The sequence below is a fragment of the Diabrotica virgifera genome, chromosome 7, assembly GCF_917563875.1.
Source record: "Diabrotica virgifera virgifera chromosome 7, PGI_DIABVI_V3a".
Taxonomy (NCBI): Eukaryota; Metazoa; Arthropoda; class Insecta; order Coleoptera; family Chrysomelidae; genus Diabrotica; species Diabrotica virgifera.
In genome coordinates, this window is record NC_065449.1 from 51,212,094 (window position 1) to 51,238,782 (window position 26,689).

A 26,689-nucleotide genomic window follows, 5' to 3' on the forward strand; every position below is an offset into this window, starting at 1 on the left:
CCAGACTCCACATACACTATTTTTTTCACTTTTTTGTAAGCTATATTTTTGCTAAGAATACTTAGGTTCTCGATAAAATACTTAGATACTTTTTGAGTTATTTACGAAAAATTGTCTAAAAACGCGTTTTTTTGTTGAAAAATAAACATATTCACTTGCAAATAACTCACAAAAGTTAGTTAGCGATTTAAAAACTTAATAGAACAAAAGTTGCTTAGAATTAGTCGCTTTATCCAATTTCGGACTTATTTTGAACGCATGTTTTTTCTTACTTTAACTCACTTTTTTCTTTTACATGTTTGCTATATGTATGCCAAACTGCATGTCAATACAAGCGGTTGTTTAAAATTCGGAGGTTTTGCAATATTTTATAGTGAGTGAATGGAGTACAATGCGGGGTTTTGTAATAATCTTTTTTTATGAAAAATAGCCAATAAATATTTAATTTGAACTTAAAACCAGACGGATCCATAAAATTCGACTAGAAATATATAAATAAGGCATACTATTAGTAATAAAATATTTTAACAATAAAAATTTAGTTATGATAATATATCTTTTAAATAATAGATCTGCTAAGATATTTATGGGAAATGTCATTTTAGTAGAAATATCGATCAAAGAAACAAGCCGAATACAAAGCAGGTTTCAGGAGTGAATGAATTATCTTATTTTCTATAGGTAAATTAGATATATTTACTAGTAGTATTTCCGTAAAAAAAAGTAATAACAAAAGAAAATTCTGCAAGAATTAGAATGGGAAAAGAGATTATAGGCATATTTAAGGTAACAAAAAATCTTACGTAGGTACAATCTACATTATACAATACGATCACGAAATTAAGAGAAAACCTCATAGACCAAGGTGGTGAACTTCAAGGTGGTATAATATTGACACAGTATGAGCGCACTGCCGTACATGGCAGCATTTCGTACAAATTTATGGAAATACAATGGACACGGGGCCAAAGGGAGTGGCTTACAAGAGGACTCAGAAATCAGTGACTGTTCAGAGTTCACAAATAAAAATGTGGAGTAGCCACAATTACTTGCAATACTACTGGTCATTAACAGGCCGCTTTCAGAGAAAAATTAAAAGAAACGCAGGAAGCAGCGGCCTTAAATATATCCAAATATATATCGTTCTTTGTTAAACAATGCTGTTACCGCTGCCGAAGTGCCGAATAATTTCATTTCGTTTCCAAGTGTAGTCCGTACTGGAAGGAAATTTTCGTGTGTCTATTATCGTATTCATTTTTTTCGAATCCTGGGAAAACTAATTAGTATTTCTGAAAAATCTAAACGCAGAATAAAATATTACAGTATTATCGAGGGTCTGAAGTCCCTGAGAAGTTCTATAATGATCATTTTAATAAGTCACAAGGGTGAAAAAAGAAAATTTAGTATGATTTTTAATTTCAAATATCAGAGAGAGCAGCATATGTGCCTCCTGATGAGAGACTAATAAGTTTTGAAGCCGGTAGAGGTGCTTGCTGCACTCTCTGATTGGACTAGAATATGATGAGGCTGTATTTTCGTTTTGCAACGAAATTGAAAATGGTTATTCATTTTTGATTTACGTGTTTACTCTGATTGGAGTACGAAGGGAACTATTCTCGTTGGAACTTTATCGAGCTGAGCAGATGGGACGTGAATTATAAATTGTAAAATTCCCTCATCTTCCTTAGTCTCAGCATCCGTATGGCTTGCAAATTGTAGAAGCCTCGGAGGTGTAACCAGAGAAGGTTCCCATTGTTTTCAGTCTGGTGGGGTGTAAAGTAACATTACGTTGTTTTATATGCCATTAGAGTGAAAACTTAGTCTTTTTTCTATAATTTCAGTTTATTGTAAGCGACTTTCAACCCTCGGCAATAATGTAATCTTTTATTCTGCGTTTAAATTTTTTAAAAATACTTATTAGTTTTCTCAGGATTCCAAAAAAAAAATGTGTTTAAATAGAATTCGATCGGAATTTTGCACCTGCTCTCTCCAAAAGGATTAAAGTGTTATACATTTTTGGAATCACTATTTCAAACGCTTTTCAATGAGCTGTCACATGATGTACCTTCCCTTAAAAACAAACCAAAGTCGTTGCTGTCACCTGAAGAGGGATCGCGTAAAGTTCGAAACATTGATGTTATAATATACTTTGATTATATTAAAAGTCGAAATGTCCAAGCGTTTTGCTTATGTGATAAAAATAAATAAGTTAATAAGGGGGCAACCCTTTTTCCAGCGCACTGTATAAGTGAAATCATATGAGAAATCACACAGTGTAAAGTCCATTAGGTTTAGGACAAAAAGGGGTATTAATTTGCAAAATTATTATTAATCAATTAATATCATACATTAAGCTAATGCATTCAGTAATTATCAATATAAAATACGTTCATAGGAGGAATGAACGAAACTGATTGTAGGGATGAATAGAGCTTGTAAGAATAACCGTAATCATTTTGGGAATGAACGGAATTAATTGTAAGAATAAACGGAAATAATTGTAGAAATAAACGAAATACGTTACGAGAAATAACACTGTTATTGACACAACGAATAGTCTTCGTCGGTCAATTAACGACGTTGTTGTTTCAATGAATAGTGTTCGTTGCCTCTGTGAACAGTGTTCGTAATATTAATAAAGGGATGTTCTTCCATTCAATAAACGTAATACATTGGATCAAGTAACGAAAATAATGAATTGATCAACATCGCTTTGTTGTTCCAATAAATCCAAAATTGGACAAATTTTAAGTATTTCTTTTGATGTCTGAATTAACATTTTTATTAATATTACGTACCTTTTTCGTTGAGTGCAAGAACCGATTACCGGAGCAGCTAGTACCCAGCGTTACTGCTAAGGCATGTGTCCGGGACCAGGATAGCAGTCACCCTGGGCACTAGATCTTCCGAGGGTCGATTCTGATGTCATACTCGTATTCAGCAACCCCAAAATCCCCAGAGTAGTATGATTTCATCAATTTAGTACCGAAAACCCTCGAAACTCCAGAAGATGACGTAACTCTGCAGTGATACTGGGAACCAGGTGCTCCAGAGGTCGATTCTGATGACGTACTCATGTTCAGCGACCCCAAAAAACCCACGATTAACAAAATCTGACCCTTCGTATACTAATTTTAACATGTTTATGCACTTTTGGGTGCATTTTATACAGTGTAAAGGCAATTATGCATATCTACCCATTGGTCTACCAATACTACATCAAGTAACGGAACTCCTAATCGTGCCCTAATAACACCAAACATTCCATGTATGTTCCTAGAATGTACACACGGGATATTGAAAACATTCCTGGAAATGTCCCCAAAAGCACAAGCATGTCCCCTAAATGTCCCAGTAAAGTCCTCTGTCAGCATTTTAAACATTCCTTGTATGTCTTGTTGAAACATTGCATGATTGTCTACGAATGTTCTTTGGACATTCACAGTATATTTTTTATACATTCTTTGGATATAGTCGCTGATGTGACACAATACCTCCGATTTGGTTTTTCATGAGTTTTGTAAGGGAGACTAAAAACTTTTTTTACAGTCACCTCCAATATTCTCATATGATATTTTTTGACATGTTTTGTAGTAAATTCAACTATCTACTACAAAACATGTCAAAATTTACATGTGAAAAGGGGAGATGACCCTAAAAATGGTTTTTCGTCTCCAACAAAATTCATGAAAAAGCAGATAGGAGGTATTGTCACATCACCGACGATATACCAGAAATATATGTGGCCATACCAAATAATTCATCCTTGATAAATATAAACATTTTTATTGCACAAAATAAATCTTGTCATATATTTTTTTTTTCATAATCATTACTACGATGATGATTAATTGTATTGAACTGTACATAACAATTACAATCGGGTCATAACTGACCAATGAGCAATTTTAAATTAACCTAAATTACTACTGTTCCTTAAAATGAAGAGATTACCCCATAGCTCCTATCTCTCATAGCGTCTCTTATCTAATCTAACAAGGTCGTGCACTATTCTAACATACTTACATAGGCACACAAGCACTATGATCTGCTTTTCACTATCACCTATCACTCAAACTACTTCAAAAGGATTTGTTCTCTTCAATCTTCTAGTTTGCCCAGTAGTATCGAGGAGCTGGATTTCCTCAATATTCTTATCGGTACTTATGAAGTTGTTTCTCATGACTTCCAACTTTACTCCAATTTTAAAAACAAATCCAGCTGTAAAATATTTATGTGCCTGAAGGCTTTTGTATGCTTTCATCTGCTGCTTAGAGTAGTAACTGGGATGCCACCAGATATGTATAAATATCTATACTATAATAGTAATTTGGTGGAATGCACTTTACTGTAAAATTTAATTCTGACTGAATTGTATATGGATCTAAATCCCCAATTATTTTCATCTTCAATAAATATCTAAAACAATTAAAGAAATAATGTTATTGCTTGCAAAATTCATCAATATTGATAAATATCAGGGGAAAAACGAACAGTAAAGTAAATAAAAATTGTTTCCCCTACCTTTCTCCAACATTCCAGATTCCAATAATAATTTCCTTAAATAATCACTTTGCATTGTGGTAAAGTTTAAAAAGTTCACAAAATACAGCAAAAAATCCAAATGAATCCACAATAGACAAAATACGACGATAAACAATGAAAAATAGATATTACAAACATAACCTGTGTAACTTTCTGTATGTCAACCAGAAGTTACGTGGTTTGGATTGCCTAATGTTAATACATAGATACACGTGCGGCAAATTTGAAGATGAACGCAAATTTGAAAATGAACGCAAATTGAACAGTAAATGACCTCTCTTAAAATATAGGACATTGGTAGTATGTTCATAGAATGTCTTGTGGTAGGTAACATTCCACCAATAATTTAATCAGATGTTGACCGAATGTTCCTTGAATGTCCAGGACATTCAAACAATAATAGAACTTTGGTAGTACATTCCTGGAATGTTTTGTGTTGTTAGGGTACTTCTTCTCTCTATACATAAACCACGCTGTATACTCGTATAACTCTCTATATGTAACCCGTAACCCTCTAGATTTATGGACAGGACATTCAAACAATAATAGAACTTTGATAGTACATTCCTGGAATGTTTTGTGTTGTTAGGGTACTTCTTCTCTCTATACATAAACCACGCTGTATACTCGTATAACTCTCTATATGTAACCCGTAACCCTCTAGATTTATAAATCAGGAGAAAACTTGGCACACATATTTATCATATTTTTTCTTTTAAAATTTAATGACGAATCAGCCGCAAAAAGTTTTGAGGTTACACTCGAAATACCTTGTAGTTTTTTCATATTCCTGTCTTTGAAACCTAACTATTTTTCGTTGAATATAAAGCAATCTGAACACCTTTAAAAGGGATATAAATATTTTGCAATATTTAGTATTGATCCTTTTTCATTTTTTTTGGAATTTTAACGAACGTTCCACTTCAGAAATTGTAACCTCATAGTAAGCTACATTCTGTGTAGATCTCATTTATGGTTACAGGTTAGTAATGTAGAAGAAATGCTAGATACTGATTTCCTTTATACGTTGGTGTCTTAAATGAAACGAAGGACAGCCAGTTTACGGTTCGATATCAATCGTTTTTTTTTTATTTTGTTTCAATGAAATTTGATCGAGATTAGGCGGTAGTGGCAATTGTAGGTGTACTTATCTATGACAATAATTAAAACAATAATAATTAAAAAAATAGCTAAATGATGTTTGGTGGTCAGTTAATAAATATAAATATTAATGAATGTTTTTGTGATAAGAGTTTAAGCTCTAAGTTTGTCTTAGATTTGAGATAGGGTTTAAAGGAAACGAATCTGACTAATTTATTGTTGTTTTTTCTTAACCTTAATATTAATGAAGATATTAATAATTCATATGCACTGTTTTTTCTTCCTAAATTCTTTATTTGTGTTATATTAACATATTTTTATTTAGCTTTTCTAAAAATGGACACAAGGAAAGCTCATGGCTACTGCACTACAAATTTTTTTTTTATTTTTCATTGGAAGTTCCCCTAAGGCAAATTTTCCCTCCTAAAGCTAATATCAGAAAAGAAAAGTGATATTGTGCCGATGTGTGCTTTTTCCCTGGGGGTGAGTTTCACCCCTTTCCTGGGGTGAAAAAATATACGGTCAAAATATGTCCGGAAATGGATAAACTGACTAATTCTAAGCAACTTCTGTTCTATAGCATTTTTTCACTTAGTTAATATTTTTCGAGTTATTTGCGAATAAATATGTTTATTTTCAACAACAAAAAAGCACGTTTTTAACCGATTTTTTGCAAATAACTCAAAAGTAAGTAATTTATCGAAAAAATCATTCTTAACAAAAATGTAGCCTCTAAAAAAGTACATAATATGTATTATGTTCCCTAACATATTATTCTCCCTATGCGTATACCAAATTTCATGTCAATCCAAGCGGTTCTTAAAACTTTGGAGCAAAAACGGTAAAACAGTATACTAATTACAGTATTATGTACAATATCGGGTGTCTACTTATATTTTCCCCCATTTTAACTACCTATAACTTCTAAACGGCTCAAGATAGAAATATGCGGTTTTCGCTGAAATGTTTTATTTTAGCAAAGGTTTGTCTGAATGGACTGAATTTTTTATATCGCTTTCAAATACGAAAAGAAAAATGGCGGATTTTTTGTGCAAATGAGAGGAATAAATTTGTTATTTCGTAAAGTGGCGACTTCAAGGAAAAATACTGAAATAGGTCGACTTTTATATTATATTTTGGCATATATATATCATAAGAGTGACGTCATCAGTAATCGATGATTTTATTAAATGAGAATATGGGTGGTATAGGTCCGTGAACTTAGCCCGAAATAGTCGGGAAAAAAAGTGATTGATGCCATTCGATTGTCCATTGATTGTCCACGTTTGTCCACCATGTTATTTCGTTAGTCCACTCATCAATTTTTTTTTATAAACAAAAATTTTTTTCGGGCTAATTTCACAAATCCACAAATTTTCGAAAATTTAAAAAACTCTTGCTATATTGTTTGTCCATCGTTTGTCCATGTTTGTCCACCACATATTTTTTTTTGTCCACCCACTGATATTTTTAAAATAATTTTTTGTTATATATAATATATTGCTTAGGGATAATAGGACAGTACCGCCTAAAAAGTACTTCAGACATTAGAATGAATGTTTATGCGGGAGCAGAATCTCAACTACCCATTTGCCAACACCCTCGCAGCGTTTGTCCAACCCCTTAAAGTGCAAAAAACCCACTTGAAGAATTTAATTTATTTTTTTTAATTCTCAACCCGGGACAAATTCATGTCCGCTTAAAATCCATTTAAACATTATTTCACGTTCAGAATCCCAACTACCCGTTTGTCCAACCCCTTAAAGTGCGAAACTACCCCTTGTTAATAGTAATTATTTTTTTTTGTTTCTTAATTCGGGCTAAATTCACGTCCGCTTAAATGCCTATTTTAACGTTAATTCGCGTGCAGAATCACAACTAGCCGTTTGTCCAACCCTTCAGAGCGTTTGTCCAACCCCTTAAAGTGTGAAACCACCCCTTGTTAATTGTACATAATTATTTTTTTTATTTCTTAATTCGTACTACCTTCACGTCCGCGTAAATGCGTATTTTAACGTTAATTCGGGGGCAGAATCCCAACTACACGTTTGTCTACACCTTCACAGCATTTGTCCAACCGCTTAAAGTACGAAACGACCCCCTGAAAATTGTAATTATTTTTTTATTTCTTTATTTGGGCTAACTTCACGTCCGGTTAAATGCGTATTTGAACGTTAATTCGGTGGCAGAATCACAACTACCCGTTTGTCCACCCCTTCGCAGCGTTTATCCAACCCCTTACAGTTGGACTTAATAAAAAATGTTGGAAGTAAACAATTAACGTAGAAATACGCATTCAAGCGGACGTAAAGATAGCCGTTAGTCCGAATTAAGAAATACAAAAAATAATTACAATTAACAAGGGGTGGTTTTGCACTTTAAGGGGTTGGACCAACGGGTAGTTGTGATTGTGCACCCGAATTAACGTTTAAATACGCATTAAAGCGGACGTGAAGTTAGTCCGAATTAAGAAATAAAAAAATAATTACAATCTGCAGGAGGGTAGTTTCGCACTTTAAGGGGTTGGACAAACGCTGCGAAGGAGTGGACAAACGGATAGTTGGGATTCTGAACCTGAATTTACGTTTAAATACGCATTTAAGCGGACGTGAAGTTAGCCCGAATTAAGAAATAAAAAAAATAATTACAATTAACAAGGGGTGGTTAAGCACTTTAAGGGGTTGGACAAACGCTGCGAAGGAGTGGACAAAAGGATAGTTGTGATTCTGAACCTGAAATAACATGTAAATGTGTTTTTAAGCGGACGTGAAGTTAGCCCGAATTGAGAAATAAAAACAAATTACAACTTGCGGGGGGGTCGTTTCGCACTTTAAGGGGTGGACAAACGTGTAGTTGGGACTCTGTCTCAGAATTAACGTTTAAATACGTATTTAGGCGGACGTGAAGTTAGCCCGAATTGAGAATAAAAAAAAAAAATTACAATCTCCAGGGGGTCGTTTCGCACTTTAAGAGGTTGGTCAAACGCGACGAAGGAGTGGATAAACGGGTAGTTGGGATTCTGAACCTGAAATAACGTTTAAATGCGTTTTTAAGCGGACGTGAATTTGGCCGGGGTTGAGAATTAAAAAAAATAAATTAAAGTCTTCAAGGGGGTTGTTTTGCACTTTAAGGGGTTGGACAAACGCTGCTAGGGTGTGGAAAAGTGGGTAGTTGAGATTCTGCTCCCGCATAAACATTCATTCTAATGTCTGAAGTACTTTTTCGGCGGCACTGTCCTATTATCCGTAAGCAATATATTTATATATAAAAAAAATATTTTAAAAAAGTGCGTGGACAAAAAAATTATGTGGTGGACAAACATGGACAAACAATATAGGTAGCAAGAGTTTTTTTAAATTTTCGAAAGTTTGTGGTTTTCTGAAGTTAGCCCGAAAAAAAATATTTGTTTATAAATAAAATTGATGGGTGGACTAACGAAATAACATGGTGGACAAACGTGGACAATCAATTGACAATCGAATGGCATCGATCACATTTTTTTCCCGACTTTTTCGGGCTAAGTTTACGGACCTGGGTTCTATGCTAGCCCACTTGAAAGGATTTTCAATTCTCTATTCAGTAATATAAACATTTAAATAAATATTTATACAGAGGGTCCAAAAAATTTTTAAATTAAATTAATTGCCACAAAAAGAGGAATGTAGGATGTAACTTAGAACACCCAAGTAATTTATTTATTACAACATACATTTTATTACTGTGAGGAAACGGAAAAACACATTTTTATTCGAGAAATAAACACTGATTTTCGTTAAATTCAATGTTAGAGCCATCTTTGCTTCTTGGAAGTCTGAACATTTAATTTAGGTAAGCGAAAACCAATGTATATTTGTCAAATAAAATTTTCTTTTCTGTTTTCTGTCAGCAGTAAGATATATTTCAAATTAAATAAATCACATGCAATCTTCTTCTTTTTAATTAATTTATTTCAAGAAAATTTCTAGCCGCCCTGTATAAGTACTAATATTAATTGTAACTTAAATGAGGCATCATCATTATTGAATCATCTTTACTTTTAGTTAATAATGTTAATGTTTACATTGCTGACTAGAAAATTGAATAACCTTTTAAATGAACTAGCCAACGACCCCTAATCTCATTTTAAAAAATCGTCGATTAAATCATCACGTCCAGATGGATGACGTCTCTGGTATATTATATATATACAGTGTGCCAATTTTAAAATTTACAATGGCTATATCTCACGAACAAAAGCTGATATCGAAAAATGCCTGAAACCGTTTCTAGGATAGTAAGGGGGAACTAAAATGACATGAAAGAGAACTCACCCCCATCAACCCCCTAGGCCCCACCCATCACAACCAAAAAAGTTTAAATTGCAAACCCCTACTTGTGATACATCATTGAAAAGGCTATAAAAAATGCTATTCAGTGGTATAAATAATAATTATACAGGGTGAAGCAATAATTGTGAAACTTTGGCTTAAATGAAAAATTTAATAAGGTTTTGTTGAATTACAAATTTATTAAAAATGTCAATTAAGTAAATATTAATGTGAATTCCGTTGTTTGGTAAACAATAATACAGCCTATTTTCAAATTCTGCACGAAATTAACAAATGTTCTAGTAATAGGGCGACATGCTTGAGTAATTCTTTCTCGCAATTCCCCAAGTGAAGCAAGTTGAGTTTTATAAACAACTGATTTAGGGTAAGCCCATAGAAAAAAGTAATATACTATCCTACTATAAAAAGTACTATCCAATAGTAAAAAAATAATTATACAGGGTGTTAATATCAGCTGGCTTACTATGATTTTGTATTTGTAATGCTATCTCCCGGACTATTATTTTAAATGGTAAGTGTCCGCTCGTATTTTTTTTTGGTTATTAAAACTTAATTTGCCATTTTTGCCTTAAATCAGTTGTTTATAAAACTTAACTTGCGTCACTTGGGAAATTGTGAGAAATAATTACTCAAGCATGTCGCCCTATTACTAGAAAAACATTTGTCAAATTTCGTGCAGAATTTGAAAATAGACTGTATTATTGTTTACAAAACAACGGAACCCACTTTGAACATTTACTTAATTGACATTTTTATCAAATTTGTAGTTCAACAAAACCTCATTAAATTTTTCATTTAAGCCAAAGTTTCACAATTATTGCTTCACCCTGTATAATTATTATTTATACCATTGGATAGCATTTTTTATAGCCTTTTCAATGATGCATTACAAGTAGGGGTTTGCGATTTAAACTTTTTTGGTTGTGGTGGGTGGGGCCTAGGGGGTTGATAGGGGTGAGTTCTCTTTCATGTCATTTTAGTTCCCCCTTACTATCCTAAAAACGGTTTCAAACATTTTTCGTTTTCAGCTTTTGTTCGTGAGATATAGCCATTGTAAGTTTTAAAACTGACACACTGTATATGCCAAAACATCACAATTTAAAAATAAAAATTAAATTCACTGGTTTACGAAATAACGAATTTATTCCTTTCATTTGCACCATACTGTATAAAAGCTGTACTAATATGTATAAATTTTCAAACGAAGTATAACATTTTCTTGTATGATTTTTATCTCTATTTATTTTCTTTTATCTCAAGATCGTAAATATTGTAAGACATGCTGTATACATTCGCAGGAAAATTGTATATCTACAAATAACATTATTGCTTTCTAATAGTTCACTTTCACATGCTTCACGTTATCCCTTTGTTTTAGTTAAGAAGTTAACAAAGACAAAATTAAGTAATCTTAGGAAATAATATTCGTGGGCAATAGGTTGCTCTTGCATATTTATTTGCATATTAATCAGAGCAAATCACCTTTTATATTAAGATCTAGCCGGGTGTTTTTAGTAGCAAACGTGATCAAGGAATTTGTCTGAATACTAATTATTTTTTTGCATATTGAAATGTGTTAGGAAATAAAAGATTTTAATAATAGTGTCATTTTCACCTTGATAATATGACCCAAAATTTTGCAACATTCTTACTTCGTTTCTTCATTAAAAGTGTTAAATATATAGTTATTGTAAAAGTACTATTATTTTTTAATGTTACGCTATCCAGTAAATAGCATATTTCTAGTAATAGTCTAGGAACTGAAACTTTTCACCTCTCAATTTTTACAGAATGGATCGATTTGCTTGAAAATTTGAGAATAAGTAGTGGATAGAACAAGGATCAAAATCTATATGATGCCGAAAGGCGCTTTTACCATGGGGGTGGTTGCCACCCCATCTCGGGGATGGAAATTTTTTATTATATTTTGACCGCAAAAGTTGATAAAAACACTCATTCTAAGCAAAAAATATTTTATACATTTTTTTGATAAAATTAATAGTTTTCTATTTATTCGCTATCGAAAGTGTTAATTTTATATCTAAGAAATCAATGTTTTTTGGTATAGATATTCGTTTACAATTCACTCAATTTGTGCTGCAGAAAAAAATTTTTCAAACCAAGTTCTTGGAAATTAAATAATCTACAATTTCATATTGAATCATTTTTTCGTATCTCTGATGCTAATCTTTCTATTCTGAAGAAAATGGAATTTTTTACCAAACTACAAAAAATTCGTTATTCGTTTTAACTCTAGTTTTTTAAAAACTAATCATTATAAGCCAGTCAGACGTCTAGAATCTATTAATAATACGTAAATAAAGAAGAATGAATACGGACAATGACTAAAAACACTGCTAACTTACATCATTATACTTCCAATTGGATTTCTCTTTTTTTTTTTCAAACAAAAATATTGATTTTTTAACCGTAGCTTTTTAATTTTTTGTCATAGACTGTTTGGTGATAAAAAATCTTATATATTTTTATGAGATCTATAAGGCTATTAATATTAAATCTTTTTAAAATCCTCAGTCTTAAAAAGAGGTGACTTTGAAAGGGTTGGTAAAGGTGGTTTTTGCATGGTATTACAAGATTTAATTGTCAATGACTCCGACAATTTTTGCCGTAGGAAATATTTTTGAAAACCCTGTTCTTGGAAATGGAATAGACTACAATTTCATATTTAAACATTTTTTCGTACCTCTGATGCTAATCTTTCTATTCCGATAAAAAGCATTTTTTACCAAACTACAAAAATTTAATTATTCGCTTTTAAATTCATTTTATTAAAAACTAATAATTTTGAGCCGGTCAAACTTCTAGAACCAATTAATAATACATAAATAAAGAAGGCCAAATAGGGTCAATGACAAATGTTAATCAGGCTGGTGATAAGGGGGTTGTTTCCGATAAATTTTTTGCTGAAAATAATAGGGACTGACATTCTTTTTATTATAAGTTACTTAATTTTTGAGCTAGAGACATTTTTTTAATTTCTAGAGATAGATGTCTTTAAATACTTTAAACTAGTTTTAACGAGTTATCCTCGAAAATGCATAGTTTTCCCGTCGTTTGACTTTGAATCTACAATATTTAGCATTTGACGAAGAAGAGCTAACATAAAAAAGTATAGCTCGATTACTATTGGTTTTAAAAAAATTGAAAATACCAGATTTGTTTATTTTTTCAAAAGGTACATTTTGATTAAGCAACGTTGTTTTGATAAAACGGAAACTTTTTGAGTTATTAGCAGAAAACTAATTAAAAACATTGATTTTTTCGATATAAAAATAACACTTTCAATAGCGAATAAATGGAAAAGTATTGATTTTATAAAAAAAATGTATAGAACGTTTTTTGCTTAGAAATGTTTTTACCAACTTTTGCGGTCTAAATATAATAAAAAATTGTCACCCCCGAGATGGGGTGGCAACCACCCCCATGGAAAAAGGCGCCTTTCGGCCTCACATAGATTTTGATCCTTGGACTATCTACTACTTATTCTCAAATTTTCAAGCAAATCGATCCATTCTGTAAAAATTGCGAGGTTTTGTACTATTTTAAGCTTCATTACTTGGACTATAAAGTATATTTGCACAAGTCACAAAAGAAATAGACTAGAGACTAGACTATAGAAACAGAATAAATCGATAAAATTGCCATTTAAAAATTTATCCTCATCATCAACCTCTACTCGTCTACTGCTGGAAATAGGTCTCACACGATATATGGAATATATCGATATATTATTGTGTAATTAAATAATATAAAAAATAAATGCTGTGAAGCTATGTTCTCGTGGCATCTCATGCAACTTACTATTTTTGTAGGGAATAAGCCATAATTTACGTTTGAAAAACTTAAATTTAATGTTTCAATTTTTACTGAAATCGTTATCAAAATACAGAACATTATCAAATTAAACACATTTTGTTTTTGTTACTTAATAAAAAAATCTCTAATAATTTAATCTTATCGCCAACTGTCACTAAAGTAATTCATTATTGTACTCATTTGCCCTCATTTGCGGCAGTAAAGTAACACTTTATTGTACTGAAAGAATAGTTTTACTTTACCTGCCGTGATTAATCGAGATTGAATGTAAGTGGTCGATGGCAGTAATCGATTATTTATTTGAGTTAACTTACAATTTATATACTTTAATTAGTAAAAATATTGTAAAAAATTTACGACATTGTTAATTAAATTTATGTCAAAAAGTGAAATTCCGTAGTATTTTGTAATTATTATATTCCTACAAAATAAATCAAAATTTTACCGATTTAGTAATTATTCAATATTGATAACTATCGATTAAAAATCGAAAGCGGCCATCATGCAAAAGTCATCTGTCATTACTGTCATACAATTTTTATTACATCTAAAATTTAAAAACGTTCTTAAATTGTAAATTGTAAGTAAGTGTTAAAAACCAATATCAAATTGTTAGCGATAAAAATTTGTATGCACCACGTCAGTAAAGACTCTTTGTCGAACTCGTCTGTTATTCGCATCGCTTATTAGACGCGTTCGATAAAGAGTAACTTTACTGACTTGGTACATAAATAACTATTATCTGACTTATTCTTATTGACAATTCACAAATATATTATAAAAATCCACGAAGAAAAAAATTTTCCTGTAGTTGGCTGTATACCATTTATTACAAAAACCATAAAATCCTTTATAAAAGGTATATTTGTTAAAATCCCTATACAGTGCTACATCACAGAACAGAACTAGTTTTCAATCGGTTGACCGATCATCATCAGTGTTTGCCTAAAATGTGTATAACCTGATAAAATATTGCAAAGTATTTAAAATTTTGACTACCATTTTAAAAGCTATAGGTTATACTCACGTGAGTCTAACATGCTAACCACCAAAGTAAAAAATATTTGGTTAAAAATCCTTTACAATTAATCCATCATAGGATCAGAAATAAAATGTGAAATTAAACATGGATGTTTAAAATATCCAATGTTTCATGCTCTAGGTACCATTAAGCTCGAATCTGACTTGTTCCCATCATGACTTTATGGTAGCAAGTGGCTCTGATTCTCTGATAGCGGAAATTCTGAAGGATGACATGACAGCAATGACAGTTCCACAGGAAGTTAAAATTTATCTGTTAGTTTTGTGAAATTTATTGTAAAACTTGTTAAATTACGAACAATAAAAACAGTCACTCCCACTGTGGTAAATAATCTGTTAAAATGAAAATTTTTGCTCAATTAGAAATCCAATGAAATCAATTAATTTGTGGTCATCTGATTGAATACAACCAATAAAACCAACATTATACTGAAAACAGATCCCATGGGCTGTTTTCACTCAATCATGTAGCTATGGATACCTACATTTCGTTTCATTTCGATTTTGACATTTCCAATATTCAATATTTCAAAATGTCACGATTTCGTTGTAATACTGATGAGAATATTAATGAAATTATCGAATCAAATATACCAAAGAATACTGTTTACAGTAAAAAATTTGTATGGAAAGCGTTTATGGACTTTTGCAATGATAGAAAATATGAATTAGATGGAAATCGGACGGTGGAAGAATTGGCGTCGATTTTAAAGGATTGGGCTGTGAACATGAGAAGAAAAGATGGTACAGAGTTTAAAGAAGCTACTGTCAAAAACATGTGGAACCTAACAAGTAAGCTTTTACAAGAAAAGTATTATAAGGAAATGAAAGTTATTATTGACCCATTCAAAAGATGTCTGGATCTTCATTAAATTTTTCTAATTTTTCATTTGTTAATTGCACATTAAAATAAATTGTTTCTGCTCTGTATTTTTTTTCATAACCAGCAAAAGATTTTCTATCCGAATAACCCTCGAACATTGATAAATGCTCAAAAATTTTTTAACAACTTTCTCAAGCTTGTTGCTTACATGCAACAGACCTCCGCCTACGGCGTCGGTCTGTTTCAAAGCAACAAGCTTTCGAAATCTGTTATAAAATTTTTTCGAACAATTATCAATGTCCTTGGGTTATTACTACTGAAAATAAACTTGATGTAATAGTTAGAATGTTTGCAATGAAAGTGATAGGCAAACCACATTACACGTTAGATCGAAAACTTGAGAAACGTTATTAAGCCCTCTTGTGTGAACACATAGGGTTTAGAAAAGCAATTTTATGTTGATTTTAAATTATCGATTTTATTCGAACTCTCAAAAACTACCAAACATTCGAATAAAATCGATAACTAAAAATCAACATAAAATTGCTTCTCTAAATCCTAGGTGTTCACACAAGAGGGTTTAATAACGTTTCTCAAGTTTTCGGGCGAACGTGTAATGTGGTTTGTCTATCACTTTCATTGCAAACATTCTACCTATTACATCAAGTTTATTTTCATTTTAACAGATTATTTACCACAGTGGGAAAGACTGTTTTTATTGTTCGTAATTTAACAAGCTTTACAATAAATTTCACAAAACTAACAGGAAAATTTTAACTTCCTGTGGAACTGTCATTTCAGTTATGTCATAATAACTGTTAAGATGTTAAGATAATAAAATGTTAAATAAAAACATCCAACACCAGTAATCTTGAGTTTTGTAAATACAATACAATTATTATCAAACACAGAATTATGAAGAATTGAAAAATAATGAAGGTTCCTACGTAAGAAATATTAAAATTGAAATATTTTTATGATGGTTCAGACAGCTTGCCCTCTTGTACCAGGTATATTTAATATATCGATATTTCTTTGCCATCTCTAAACATCTTGTGCTCCATAGCCATCTGAGTCACGAAAATTTGCCCAACTCAATTTCGTATTCTAAGACCTTATACGATGCAGTTTGCTCAATATCCCTTCCTTAAACAGCAATATTACGATTTAGCACAAGTCCTTATTTGTGCCTTGTTCATGTTAATCTTTAGTCCGAACTCCAAGTAAGGGTGATATAATTTTTCCAACATTATAATAATTGCATCATCCATACAATCGACTGCAGTACGTGATCTGCCTTGTTACAAGTGTGTTCTAAAACCGTTGTCAATAACTTTGGACAGACGTTGTCTCCTTTTCGTACTACTCGCTCTAAGGCAGGCTTATTTGTTTCCTGTTCAGATAGTCTTGTACTAGCTGTGGCATTTAGGTAAATATTATACTATATTTATTAGGTCAGTATAGCGATGGTCTGTTCGGCATTCTTTCAATGCTTTTAGCATTTTCTGCTGGCTTATGTTATCGAACGCTTTCTCGTAGTCCACGAATATCAGTCTTAAAATGGCTTGTTATATTCTAGAGACTTATCTATCAGCTTTTTATCTCTAGTAAAATAAGCAAGAAGCAAACTAGCGATTTAAAGAAAGCTATCTGGGAATCTATCACCAGGATATGGGGAGCGCTGGGAGCGCTTGGGCACCAAGCTATTGGGTCGTGTCCGTCTTAAACCATTCTACCGCGGATCTGCTTAGTTTTTGGAAAGTCTTGTTGATACTTACTATATGTTATTATATTATACACACGGAAAACTGACAGGATTGTCATTTATATATTTACATTTCGCAATGTTGTTAAATTATCATCAAAAGTAAAGTTAAAGTTTTAATCCCAAATAAAAAACTATAATATGACCTACTGTCAGAGCAAATACTATTTCATCATAATTCGTCAAAAATTTCAATACACTAATATATTTTTAATCTGGTTTATTGCCTTTAGATAAATAATAAGAATATTACTTAACATTTTCTACAATAGGCAGATCTAACTAAATTACGAAATCACCAAAAATAAGTATAAGTATTGATAAAGAAAGTTTTTCAAATATGTCTGAAGGCGATGAAGAATCGTGTGTACTTATTTAAAGAGACACTTATAGTTATCTTCGGTTCAAAGAAATCCTAGACCTATTATTTAACAGTTTATATAACCTCTTCTTAAATCAACAATCGAAGTATTGTTAAAACGTATAATCTAAATATAATAAAGCGGAGATCAATGAAATATTACTATGCAAATATATACAAGCATTATATACAGAAAAAAGATATCATCTGGCAATTTATGCCAGTGTCACAAAACGTGGATGAATATTTTTTGTCAAAAAAATGGTATGCATGAAGAAAGGGAGGTTTAAGTTAAGTAACGATACGCAGAATAGGACAAGGTATCCTGCTAGTATAACTGTCTAGTGTAACGGAAAATATGGCCTAGATGTAAAAACGGAAAATATGGCCTAGAATTAAAACAAAATAACAAAAGAAAGCACGGAAAGGATCTAAACAGCTTGGAACATAACAGAGTAAGAAGACTGTGCAAAAATAGGTTAGGTGGCAAACTATATAGCAGAAACTACTTCGACAAACAACTCAATAGAAGAACAACAATAAAAAGATACAAATAATTGTATACACACAGCAGCATATTAAGCTATCCGAAGCAGATAAAAACAAAGGAAACAAAGGATTGGTAGGATCAGAAAATAAAAACTGAAATCAATAGTAATAAGCAAAACTACCTAAAATATTTAAAAACGAAAGTTGTTAAATTGCAACAAGATAAACACATAAGTGGCAAAATAAATAACGATGGCTGGAAAGTAATAAATAATATACGGAAAGAAAAAGGGAGGCACATCATGTCACCAATAACAACATTAAAATGGAAAAAAACTTCAAAAATCTACTAAATTAAACCAGAGATATATTTATAAATGCTGAAAACATAGACGATACTAATGTACGGAAAACTGCAAGAAGTAGAAGAACGGAAAACCTCCTGGCATTGGTGACATACCTACCTTTTGAGCTAAGAAAATATGGAATTCAGGAACAATACATAAACTTAAAACATAAAGAGAACTGTGAAAATCACCGGGTGAACAGAAAAAAACCGCTAAGAACCAAAAAGTACCTACACTTAACATGAGTTGACCTAAAAAAAGCATACTGTCGTCTATTAAACGACTCACGGAAGCTTTAGAATTAAGCTATGTTAACAGAATAAACATCATAAAGGTAGTTGAAGAAAGGTAAAATTTTCAATCCTCACTGCAACATTAATAATATTGAAAAATATTAAAAATATTACTAAAAGATTTTTAAATTGAAAACTTATTGGTCCATTTCCCTGGTAATACTTTCATGGCTTCGAAAATTTGCAAGCCAGATGAATGGAGAGAAATAAGCCTCTCCGATGATGACTCCAATAAGAGTCGAAAATCGTCGATTCAGAGTGCTGGAGTGCGCTCCCTATTCTAAGTGAAAAATAAGATTTAGACAAGACGAAAACGGCGGGATCGTTGGTAGTGCGGCCGATATGTGAAACAATTGCACATTTATTGATACAAGCATATAAATTTGATCACATATACTACACATATAAAGGTTCAAATTGAGATATGAGGCCATCTCAGATTTTTTCTTTTACAAAAATGGCGAGCATTCAAAATGGCGACTATACATATATGACTAATAGCACGATAACTTTTGAACGAAAAGTCCGATTTCAACAAAATTGGGTATATAGGTTCTTTTTTTGTTTTACAAGATGGATGTGGTGAACCAGAAGAATCGGTTTACCGGAAGTTGTGTTTTTTCCTGGTTGTTTATGTAAAAGTATGTTTTTTTTTATCAATTTTTTCCCTCTGTATATATTAATTTTTCAAAAAGGTAATATCGCAATTGAAAAGAGTGTAAAAATATTTTGTAGAAAATATTTTGAACTTTTTAGTTATGTTAATTACCATTTAATAAATGCATAACGTATCTTCACATGTACTTATGTATATGTGGCAGATTCGGGCAAATATTATAAGTATTATTGTGCATTTAATGGTAGAAGCATATAATTTGGACCACATATACTACACACATCATGGTTCAAATTTAGATATAAGGCCATCTCAGATTTTACGTTTTACAAAAATGGCAGGCATTAAAAATGGCGACTATACTTATGTGACTTATAGCACGATAACTTTTGAACGAAAAGCCCAATTTCAACCAAATTTGGTATATAAATTCTTCTTTGATTTGTAAGACCAAGATCTTGAAACGGAAGAATCGATTTACGAGAAGTTATGTTTTTCCTGATTTTTATGTAAAAACATGTTTTTTTTACAAATTCTTTCACCCTGCATATATTACTTTTTTAAAAAGTAAATACCGGCGTTGAAAAGAGCTTAAAAATAGTTTTTAGGGAATATTTTGAACCCTTTGTGCGGCTGATTCGTGCCAATAATATAAGAATTATTTTGCACTTAATGGTAAAAGCATATAATTTGGACCACACATACTACACATACAAAGATTCAAATTCTCAGATTTTGTCTTTTACAAAAATGGCGGGCATTCAAAATGAATCTGCCGCACATAGGTACATGTGAAGATAGGTTATGCATTAAATGGTAATTAACATAACTAAAAAGTTCAAGATCTTTCCTAAAAATATTTTTACACTATTTTCAATGGCGGTATTACCTTTTTGAAAAATTAATATATACAAGGTGAAAGAATAAAAAAAAACAACATATTTTTACATAAAAAACAGTAAAAACACAATGTTGTTCTGAATCTATTTTCTTGTGGCATTTTTATAATCAAGTATAATCAAATTGAAAATAAGCCACAATTTTACCTAAAAATGATTTTATTTTAACGTTTCGACGCCCAAGTCGGGTGTCGTTGTCAAAATACAAAATAACGTCGAAACGTTAAAATAAAATCATTTTTAGGTAAAATTGTGGCTTATTTCCCATTTGAATATACTTGAGTAAAAACACAACTTCTGGTAATCCGACTCTTCCGGTTCAAGACCTCGATCTTGTTCATCACAAAAAGAACCTGGGTGCCAAATTTGGCTAAAATTAGACTTTTCATTCAAAAGATATCGTGCTATTAGTCACATATGTATAGTCGCCTATTTTGAATGACCGCCATTTTTGTAAAAGGCAAAATCTGAGATGGCCTCATATATAAATTTGAACCTTTGTATGTGCAGTATATGTGGACCAAATTATATGCTTGTTTCATTAAATGTGCAATTCTTATAATATTTGCACGAATCTGCCGCACTATGGGAAAGTCCCATCAGATTTTTTTGCATAATCACATTCGTGAGACATCCCAGAATAAGGTTCAAGAAGTCGCCCACGTGAAAAGTGGTCCAAATTTTTTTTAACAATTTTTTTAATCAAATTACAAAAGTCAATATATTTGGCCCGGACAATTTTTTTTAGATTTTTTGAACCATTCTGGACAAAAAAGGTCTCATAATTTTTTTCTAAAGTTGATCGTTTTCGAGTTATAAGCAATTAAAAATTTGAAAAACGCGAAAATGGCCATTTTTAAGACTTAATAACTCAGTTAAAAATTATTATTATGAAAGTCAGAAAATGACTAAATCAAAACCTTAAGCCCCCTCCTACATGATCCTGGGTTTAATTAATTTATTACTAAGCTGTTATTTTTAATTAATAACAATCAGCGGTTAGATCGTATTGCCACGGCTGTAAATGTGAGTGCGAATAAGATGCACAACTGCACTGGCGGAATGGTATCTCTCTCGCACTCAGCATTTAGGACCGCCTAACACTTGTATGGCGCTCATTATTATTACTTAAAAATAACAGCTCGGTAATACAATAATGACAAAAATTTCTTCAGGATCTTGTAGGGGCACTTTAAACTTTGATCTAGTCACTTTCTGACATTCATAAAAATAACTTTTAACCAAAAGCCTTGAAAATCGCCATTTTTCGTTTTTTTTTTCAATTTTAAATTGCTTATAACTCGAAAGCTAACAACTTTACAGAAAAATTATAAGAGACCTTTTTTGTCCAGAATAGTCCAAAAAACCTAAAAAAATGTCTGGGCCAAAAATATTGATTTTTTGCAATTTGATTAAAAAAAATTTTTCAAAAAAATTGGACCCCTTTTCACGTGGGCGACTTCTTGAACCTTATTCTGGGATGTCTCACGAATGTGATTATGCAAAAAAATCTGATGGGAATATTTTTCCCAACGATCCCGCCGTTTTAGTTTTGTGTAATTGTTTTTCCTTAGCATTGCAACTGAATAAAAATGGTATACATTTTTATTTTGTAATTGTAGAACTTTAATAATATACAGGTTTGACTAAGAATAAGAAATACAGTCTCAAACGAATGGGCACTCCGCTCAACGATAAGGAAACCTAATATACACACTGTGCTTCGCATACGATCAGATAGCGATGTGTACCAGCACGATTTGAAATACATGACAAGGACACTCATAGAAGAATAGAGTAAATGGGAACTAGAAGAAGACTAGAGGAAAAATAAAATAGACACTACGAGTATACCAAGGGTAAAACAGGACCTAATTTTAACAAATAGAGAACAAATCAGGTCTTGTGAAAACTGTGAATATCTAGGCTTACATATTACTAATGATCACACCCTGGACAATGCAATATGGTCCAGAAACATACAGGGTAGGAGAGCATTATCGATTCTAAACGGGGTCCATTGGGATCAGGTGATTTCGAAAGTCAATAAAACAAACAACAAATATGTAACACCATAATCCACAGTATTATAGCTTATGCCAGTGAAGCCTGACAAATAAAAACTAGTACAGAGCAAATCGTGGGCGTACTGGGAAACTCCACTAACTCAAAACATTGTTTTATTCATGAAAACTGAGAAAAAGATGAAGTTAGTTGATTTTTCCTGTCACTGAATGTACCTTTTGTATAAATAAGAATCAACTAAGTCCACTTAATGTAGTGGATGTTAGTGGATTTTACCAGTATACCCACGAAATGTTAAAAGCCACAGAAATGGACTTTTGGCGAAGATCCGCAGGAAAGTCCAGGATAGAACGTATAACCAATAATTTTCTATCTATCTTTATCTATCTATGTAGCACATGTTATCCAGTTTAGCACGTAGGCACTAGGCATCCCCTTTTTGTCTCCATTTGTGTCTGTCCTTATCAGAGAGAATCAATGACCTTATAAAAGAAATAATGAAATTAGATCACACAATTATAGACGATATTAGGACAAAACAACTTATATGGTACGGTCAAGAACAACACAAGGATCTGTTAAATTGGATACCGTCAGGATGGCAAAAATGTGAAAGACCCAAAGGAACCTGGAGAGAAGGCGTAGAGGAATATTAAAGACCGCATCTTATATGAAGAAGCATGGAGAGATAGAGATTGATGGCTGTACGTAAGCTCAAAAAGATGAGAGGTGATATCACAATATTGTTGTGTATTAAACAAATGTGTGACACTTTATGATATAAAAAATTCAGTAATATTATTACCTTATAATTTACTAAAAATATTATCTGTACAAAAAACGTATTTGCGAACTCAATTCTTTATTGTTCTGTGAGCAGTTTTGTTTTAATGACCATCTTCTTATTTACTTAAAATATTACTTTCTCTTTTTGTACTGTGGTATCTAATGACAAACTCCTCTCTGCTTTTGTTACTAATTAAACGGAAATGTTATATAACTGCCTTATTGATCATTTGTTTAATCATGTAGGTGAAACTTTTTAAATCAAACTTTTCATTAATAAAGTAATGTATTTGTGAAACTAATATCCACATAAAATTATTCAAAATATTGTCGGTAACAACTCATGTTTTTACATATTTTCTCTACGTAATAAAGAGGGACATCTTGACATTAACATTTGCTATAACGTTTCGGTCTTAAACTTTTTCTTCTTCTTCTTCTGGTGCAGACAATGATGTGTAAGGTTCCTTCTTCTGCTATTCTTATTATTTTACTGATATCAGGTGTGTCATAAGAAAATAACAAACCTCAAACAACAAGGTACATCTTTTATGACGAATTACAACAAGTAGTAGATCAAGTTAGAGAGAAGATGATAATACTGGGAGATTTTAACGCTCGAATAGGTAACCAAGTAATACCCGGAATTAAGCAAAAACACAATGAAAATATTAAAAACGAAAATGGAGAACTGATGATAAACTTCTGCACAAATAACGAACTTAGAATAAACAACACATTTTTTGACCACAAAGACCAACACAAATATACATTCAATAACACCCGTGGACAAATATCTATGATAGATTATGTTGTAACCAACAGAGATATACATCCATCAAAAATAATCGACGTAAGATGCCTCAACTCAGCAGATGTAGGTAGCGACCATAGCCTAGTATTATGTAAAATAGGAATCATTATGAAATATTTCACACCTAAGAGGGCAGCACCAACACAAACAAAAATCAAAGTCGAAGGACTACATACGGAATGCACGGAATACTTATACAGGAAAAGAATATCAGAGAAGATTGCTGAGAATGGAATATTAGAAAACGATAACATAGATGAAAGCTGGCAAAAACTCAAAAATAACATAATCGACGCTGCAACAGAATCACTTGGAGAGAGAAAAGTAACGAATACTCACGTATTAAAGAAGAAAACCCCGTGGTTTAGAGAGGAAGTTAAGATAAAATGCGAAGAAAAGAAGAAAGCCTTTTTACAATACAGAACAAAACAAACACAACAGGCATACAATCACTACAAACGAATCAGAAACGAAACGAACACTTTAGTGAGACAAATAAAAATGGAGCACTGGCAGAGTTTCTCAAAACAGATGGAACACGACTTCTACGGAACACAAAAAGAAGTATGGAGAATGATCAGAGGGCAAAGAAAGGAGATGAGCGAATTAATAAAAGCGAAACACATTAAGAAGGAAACATGAGCAGACTACTTCCGATCTCTATTTGCTAAAGGCGACGACAATGAACCACCAACACCTGAAGTTACGACAAACGAAGAAATAAACATCGAGGAGGGAGAGGTAAAGGAAGCATTAAGAAAATAAAAAAATAGAAAATCTCCAGGAGAGGACAGAATGTCGAACGAACTCCTAAAGTACGGAGGACAAGATCTAACTAAACAACTATTAAAACTAATACAAAAAATAATAGAACAAAACAGAATACCACAAGAATGGAGATCAAGCATCCTAATACCTGTCTTCCAAAAAGGAGACAAATCAGACCCGGAGAATTACAGAGGGATTAACTTATTAAACACAACATTAAAATTAACAACAAAAGTGATAACAAACAAATTGAATGAAATTATAACATTAGCAGAAGAACAACAAGGTTTTAGGTCGGGAAGGTCATGCACTGACGCTATATTTATAATGAGGCAAGTTCAAGCGAAATCGTTGGAATACAACAAACCGGCTTATTTATGTTTCGTGGACCTTAAGAAAGCATTTGACAGGGTCACATTAAAGGGCGTTATCCACTTGTTATACTCGAGAGAGGTACCTCTGGGAATAATTAAAACGATAGAGAACATCTACCAGAACAACACAATAAAAGTAAAAGTGGAAGATGAACTAACTGACCCAATTAAAGCCGGCAAAGGGACAAGACAGGGGGACTCATTGAGTCGTTTATTATTCAACCTGATCATGGACGTAAGAACTAAAAAAGGATACCAAATGGGAGAAAAACAACTTAAAATAATCTGCTATGATATCTTCTATAATATCCTTTATAAAAGGTATATTTGTTAAAATCCCTATAAAGGGCTATATCACAGAACAGAACTAGTTTTCGATCGGATGACCGATCATTATCAGTGTTTACGTGAATCTAACATGCTAACCACCAAAGTAAAAAATATGTGGGTAAAAACCCTTTACAATTTATCCGTCATAGGAACATAGAAGTAAAATGTGAAATTAAACATGAATGTTTTAACATCCATGGCTTAACCCTTATCCGGGCAACACATTTTACTTACCTAACTCTGCAACTCAGGTCCGTTGGGCCCATCATTGTTCTTTAATGTACTATTCATATTTACCCATATATTTTATCTAATATTCATTTTTGATTTTTTATTAAAGTTAAATTTAAATCCTCTAGATTAAAAAAAGGAGCTTCTATAGTACCTATGCGGTCTACCTCGAGGGTGCGATCTACCTGAAAGATTTTCACAAAATAATGAAATGCAAAAAAACTTTTGTAGAAAAGATATTTATTTACAAGTATTAAAGATTTGAAGCCCAAGAAGACTTAATTAATAAATAAATAAAATCTTTTGTAAATCTAATAGGCCATTTTATTTCAAAAGAGGGATTGGTATTTATGCATACCCTGGAAAAATATTACGGTGTTGTTGCCTTTCATTGTTGTGTGAAAACCCTTCTGAGAAAAGAGTATAAAAGAGAAAATATAGTAGTGCCATAAAACTTACTCCAAAGTATATCTACATTATGATTGTTGACACTCAAGTGCCCTGCAGTTAGTAGGAGTCCAATAAAGGCATATATCTCTGTGGAGTCGCAATATGTCCAGTTCTCTATCCCCTGGACTTTTTCGGCTTCTTTATTTGTACACTTCACTATTTCGTTCACAATTTTTTCGTCCACAAACAAACAAAAGGAATCAACAGGATCATCCACACTTTGACCAGGGGCTAACATTACTTTGTGGATTTTGCTTTTTATTATGTCGCAGGATTGCATACGTCCTGTCGGTTGTGGTTGACTCTTCCAGTTAGTTCCATCCTTAGTTTCAAAAAATACACACTCTGAAATCTGGGAACTGGTAGCTACACATTCTTCTTCATTATCACTCAATACTACTTGCTGATCATCCTCTTCACTTGCTTCCGAAAGATGATCTTCAATTTCAGAGTCACTTTTAACGCC

The 26,689-nt window shown here is 32.2% G+C and overlaps 1 protein-coding gene across 1 annotated transcript in view; it reads left to right on the top strand.

Annotated features, from left to right (window-relative positions):
* LOC114327326 (epsin) overlaps positions 1–26,689 on the top strand; it is a 165,794-nt gene that overhangs the window by 33,528 nt on the left and 105,577 nt on the right. The window lies entirely within an intron of this gene.